A 6,204-nucleotide genomic window follows, 5' to 3' on the forward strand; every position below is an offset into this window, starting at 1 on the left:
TAGTTATGGCTTGACATTGCTCTTTAGGATTGATTACTGTATTGCTTGGAAATCTTCCTTCATCCCTGCTGGATAATTGTTCAGCTAATTGTCCAATCTTTGTCTCTAGTTTCTTCATGGAAGCTTCTTGGTTTTTGAAGCTTGTTTGAGTCACCTTCATGAATTGTAGCATAGTCTCTTCCATCTCAGTCAACCTCTCATTCATAGGCTTGGAAAATTTCTGATTTCCCTGAGGTTGAGTGGACGAATTTCTCTGAAAATAAGGCTGTTGTGTTGCTGAACCTGCATTAGAAAAAGGCAAATTTTAATTAGAATTCTTTGCAGCAGAATATTGATTATTCCAATTAGAATACTGCTGAGTTCTATTATTTGAAAATTGAAATCCAGGGGGATATGATGGCTGTGGTCTCTGAAAATTATTCATATAATTCACTTGCTCTTGTGATTCACTTGTGGATGCCTCACATGCACCATTTGCATGGTTTCCTCCACAAAAGTCACAACTTAGCTGACTAGTAGGCATACTCCCTGTTTGCAGATTGTTGATTTGTTGTGTTAAGGCAGCTAATTGTTCTGAAAACAATTGATTTTGTAGCTGATTTTGTGCAAGAAAAGTTTCCAGAACTTTAGCTTCATGACCAGAGTTTCTTCCTTGGTTCCTTGAGTTTGAATTCTGATACATTGAAGATGCCATCATGTCAATAATCCTTTGAGCTTCTTCCAAGGACTTTGTATTTAATGAACCTCCAGCAGCAGCATCAACCATTGTTCTTGTTACTGCATTCATCCCATTATAAAAAGTCTCTAATTGCATCCAATCTGGAATACAATGATGTGGACACCTTCTAAGCAGTTCTTTGTATCTTTCCCATGCTTCATACAATGATTCTTCTTCTTGCTGCACAAAGGATGTAATTTCTCCTCTCAACTTAGCAGCTTTGGATGGAGGGAAGTACTTAGTTAAAAACTTATTCACAAGTTCTGTCCAGGTTGTGATGCTTCCTTGTGGTTGAGCTTGTAACCAACATTTTTCTCTATCTCTCAAGGAAAAAGGAAATAGTCTTAATCTGATAGCTTCTTCACTAACTCCATTCATTCTTATGGTGTCACATAGCTGCAGAAAATTTGAAATATGCAGGTTAGGATCATCAAAATTTCCTCCAGCAAACTGATCCTGTTGGACTAAATGTAGTAGGGCAGGTTTAATCTCAAAATGGTTGGCTTGAATAGTTGGCCTAATTATAGAAGAGTTAAAACCTTGCATGTTAGGAATAGCATAGTCTCCTAATGTTCTAAATCTGTTCTGTTCTGCCATTTCTATTGCTGGATTTGGTTGTCTCAAGGGTGTAGATGTTCTTTTCACTCTAGGATTACTCTGAGATTCTGGAGAAGGGACAACTTCTAACTCACTATCACTCCCTATGGCTTTTTCCTGCTCTAGACTCTTTTCTCAATCTTCTCAAAGTTAGGTCTATGTCAGGATCAAAGACCAGAATTGATTTATTCTTGTTTTTACCACGCATATACAAATCAGTTGAAGCAAAATTAGACCACAATTGATATTCAGAAATGTACAACAGAATTCATGCAAAATCTATCAGTAAAAGCATATAGAAACTTAAATCTAGCAGTTGCAGAATTGTAAAACCATGTACAAATATGCAGAATGACAATTACAACTATGAAGAACAATGAAAACTGAATTTATGCAGATAACAAAGATGTAAAATTTTTTATGCAGCAGACGGAATTATTATGCAGAATATTACACAAGGTGCAGTAAAATTATGCAGAAAGCAATTTGAAAGCAAAGCAACAAATTAATTGCTTAATCTAGTTACTTTTCTACTACTAATGATATTGAAATGCAAAATTCCCCGGCAACGGCGCCAAAAACTTGTTGTTAGCAATCTACACTAGCAAGTGCACTAGGATTGCAACAAGTGATGAGTAAAATTAAGATCCAAATATCGTCTCCACAGGGAATTTAGATTCAAGTATCACTTCATAGAATTATAACCATTTAAGCTTTTTCGAAATTGTAAGGAGAGTGGTAACATCTAATAACAGCAAACTGGAACAATTAAAAGTAAAATGAACTTGCAGAAAACAAAACAATGAACACACAATTATGTGATAACAGAGGGAGAAACCATAGCTAGGGAATTGCTTCACCAAAACTCCAATGTTTAATCAATAAAGTTCTGAATTAACAAGCAATTGGAAAGAATGACAATCAGTTTCACATTATACTATTCAGAGGTTAATTCCTTAACTCAGTGAACCTAACATTCAATTAAACCATTCTAATTCCTTAGATCTAATTCAATTCAATGTTGCTTTAAGTGTAAGAAACCAAAAGATTGCAAGATCAAAGTTCCTTATCCCTAAGAAAACTAAAATCTCGGTGATTGGTTCAGATCTGAAGAACAAATTCAATTTCCATTGACAAAGGTTCCTCTGAATTTAGTTAATCAAATTTCCATTCAATTCACACGTGAAGTTCAGAATCAATCACTCAATCTATTCCAAAGCTTGAAATCTAGATCCTAATCAATTCAACATGTTCATTTCAGATCTACAATCCCTAACTATGAACGAATTACACAGCCATGACAGCAGAAGAAGAAAAGGAAAGAGAAGAAGAGAAGAAGAAACTCAGAAACGCCATGGAAGCTTGCTCCACTCCAATTCCTCTTCGTGAAGCTCCAAGATCTGAATCCCCACTCCTCTCTCTCACTTCCTCTAACCAGAAACTAACTAAAAAAACTGAAAATGAACAGAATCCCATTTTTCTGGATCGCTTCTGGTATTTATAAAATTTCCCAGATTTTCACGTCATCACTTTTATGAGAAATAGTAGTTACGCAAAGAGTTTTTGGTTGCGCGTTAACACTTTTCCCAGAAATAGTGGCAACGCGCATTTTCCTGATATTGAGAGCTCTCTGGAACTATCACTCTTGATGATAAAAGTGACAACGCAGAGCCAAGGTAGTTGCGCGTTATCACTTTTTCTGATAAAAGTGACTACGCGCAGCTTGCCAAGTTGAAGACTCTCTGGAACGATCACTTTTGATGACAATAGTGATTACGCCCAGGCTTCACTTCTTCTTTGAGCTCTGAAGTGATCACTTTCACTGACAATAGTGATCACGCCCAGTCTGCAATTTCTTATTCTTGAGTTTTTGGAGTCCAGACTTGCTTCTTTCCTCTTCCTTGTCATCAAACTTCCATGAATATGATCCTTGCTCAATTTATTCCTACAAAAACAAGATTAAAAACTTAATTCCTAAGCAAAAATTTCACAATTGCTAAAATAACTACATATGTAAACAAAATTCAATTCCTTCTCTTTTTCTAAGTTTTTCTGCTTTCTTTATATATTTTTCTTATCATTTGTGTTAGAATTATGCTAAAATATCAGTCAAAATATGGATTCATCAATTGCATAGAGGTCTTCATGGATGATTTCACAGTTTATGGCACATCATTTCATGCATGTTTAGTCAATTTAGAAAAAGTCTTGAAGAGGTGTATTGAAACTAACCTTGTACTTAACTTTGAGAAATGCCATTTCATGGTAGAGCAGGGTGTAGTTCTAGGACACGTAATCTCTGAAAAAGGAATTGAGGTTGATCCTACAAAATTGGATATTATTTCACAACTTCCTTACCCCTCATGCGTGAGGGAGGTTCGTTCTTTTTTGGGCCATGCAGGATTTTACAGGAGGTTCATTCAGAATTTCTCCAAGATTGCAATTCCTCTTTCAAAGCTGCTGCAAAAAGATGTTGAATTCGACTTTGATGAGGGCTGCAAGGAGGCTTTCAACTTCCTTAAAAAAGCCTTAACCACCACACCAATTATCCAACCTCCAGATTGGTCAATACCCTTTGAGCTGATGTGTGATGCCTCAAATTATGCAGTGGGAGCTGTCCTTGCATAGCGGGTTGGTAAGGTCCCTCATGTCATTTATTATGCTTCTAGGACCTTAGACACTGCACAATCCAATTACACCACAACTGAAAAGGAATTGTTAGCCATAGTGTTTGCATTAGATAAATTCAGATCATATGTGTTAGGATCAAAAGTTGTGATGTTCACTGATCATTCTGCTTTGAAGTTTTTGCTAAAAAAGACAGATTCTAAACCCAGGCTGATAATGTGGATGCTCTTACTTCAAGAATTTGACTTGGAGATTAAAGATAGAAGTGGAGCACAAAACTTGGTAGCAGACCACTTAAGCAGAATAGAGGGAGTCCCTGAACTTATTCCCCTAAAGGATGATTTTTCTGATGAACAACTCTTAGAGTTGTGCACATCACATGTTCCTTGGTATGCTGATTTGGTTAATTTTTTGGTTTCAGGAATTTTCCCTATAAATACATCAAAAATTCAAAGGGACAAAATTAAGAGCGATGCCAAACATTATGTGTGGGACGACCCTTATTTATGGAAGTTCTGTAATGATCAAGTGATCAGAAGATGCGTCCCTGATGAGGAGATCCCATCCATATTGCAGTTTTGCCACAATTCGGTTGTGGGAGGACACCTTGGACCTCAAAGAACAGCAAGAAAGGTGTTGGACTCAGGCTTTTACTGGCCCTCCATTTTCAAAGACTCTTGGCAAACATATTCTGTCTGTGAGAGCTGCCAGAGGTCAGGAGGAATGATCACCAAGAGACAGGAAATGCCTCAGCAACCTATCCTATATTGTGACATCTTTGATGTCTGGGGTATTGACTTCATGGGTCCCTTTCCCTCTTCTTTTGGTTTCTTATACATCTTACTTGCTGTTGACTATGTTTCAAAATGGGTAGAAGCTAAAGCTACCAAGACTAATGATGCTAGAGTTATTGCAGAATTTGTTCGCTCCAACCTATTTTGCAGGTTTGGCATCCCACGTGCCATCATTAGTGACCAAGGGAGTCATTTTTGCAACAAGACAATGGAAGTCCTGCTGAGAAAATATGGAGTTCTGCACAAAGTTTCCACAGCCTACCACTCGCAAACAAATGGCCAAGCAGAACTTTCCAATAGAGAAATAAAGAAAATACTTGAAAGAGTTGTACAGCCCCACAGAAAAGATTGGAGCCGCAGGCTAGATGATGCCTTGTGGGCACACAGGACTGCATTCAAAGCACCCTTGGGCATGTCTCCTTACAGAATAATCTTTGGCAAGGCTTGCCATTTACCAGTGGAGATAGAGCACAAGGCATACTGGGCAGTGAAGGCTTGTAATATGCACTATGACTCAGCTGGAGAGCAAAGAAAGCTTCAATTGCAAGAGTTGGAAGAGTTACGTCTAGAGGCATATGAAAATTCCAGAATTTATAAGGAGAGAACCAAGAGATACCATGACAAGTTGATAGCCAGGAAAGAATTTTGTGTTGGTCAAAAGGTGCTCTTGTTCAACTCCCGCCTCAAATTCATGCCTGGAAAGCTTCGCTCAAGGTGGATTGGCCCATTTATAGTCACACAAGTGTTTCCTAATGGTGCAGTGGAAATCAAGAGTGAATCCACTACCAAATGTTTCACAGTGAATGGACATCGCCTTAAACATTTTTTAGAGAACTTAGTTCCTTTGGAGGAGATTGAAGAGGTGGATGTGTACTCCCCCATCATTTCCTTCAACCAAGACCCTTGCCATGAGTAAATTACTTCGCACGTTAAGCTAATGACGTTAAAGAAGCGCTCTGTGAGAGGTAACTCACAAGTGAATAATAAGCAATTTTGTCTTTTCATTATTTCTCCTTTGCATTCGTTCAATTACATTTTTGTCTTCATTTGAGGTGTAATGAGCTAAACAATTTCTGATATGCTTCAATTTTGTGTAAATAATTCTTTGTGGATGCACAATTTTGTAGGAATTCTAGCAGCAGCAGCACTTTAGGCACTCATTCTTGTTAGGTGCAATTCATCCTTCATGAAAGTGGCCACTCTCGTAGGCTATAGTGACTACTTTGGCTCAAGGTAAGCAACTCCTTCTCTGTAGTTCCCACTTTTAAGAGTGAGAGTGACCACTTTGGCGCCCAAGAGCTTGGTCATTTTGCGCGTGGACACTTTGAAGCCTAATAGTGGCCACGCGCAAATCTCCTTGCATTGTAGCTTCTCTGTAGTTCCCACTTTGAAGCTCCAAAGTAGCCACGCGCAAATGACATGCCACACACCTTCTCTGTAGTTCCCACTTTAGGCCTCCAAAGTAGC

The 6,204-nt window shown here is 38.2% G+C and overlaps 1 non-coding gene across 1 annotated transcript; it reads left to right on the plus strand.

The window, feature by feature from the left end:
• Positions 1 to 824: 824 nt before the first annotated feature.
• Positions 825 to 931, plus strand: LOC113868218. Its single transcript, XR_003505244.1, has one exon. It is a non-coding gene; the product is annotated as a small nucleolar RNA R71 (small nucleolar RNA).
• The last annotated feature ends 5,273 nt before the right edge of the window (positions 932 to 6,204 follow it).

The sequence above is a fragment of the Abrus precatorius genome, unplaced genomic scaffold, assembly GCF_003935025.1.
Source record: "Abrus precatorius isolate BTA unplaced genomic scaffold, Abrus_2018 Scaffold5, whole genome shotgun sequence".
Classification (NCBI taxonomy): domain Eukaryota; kingdom Viridiplantae; phylum Streptophyta; class Magnoliopsida; order Fabales; family Fabaceae; genus Abrus; species Abrus precatorius.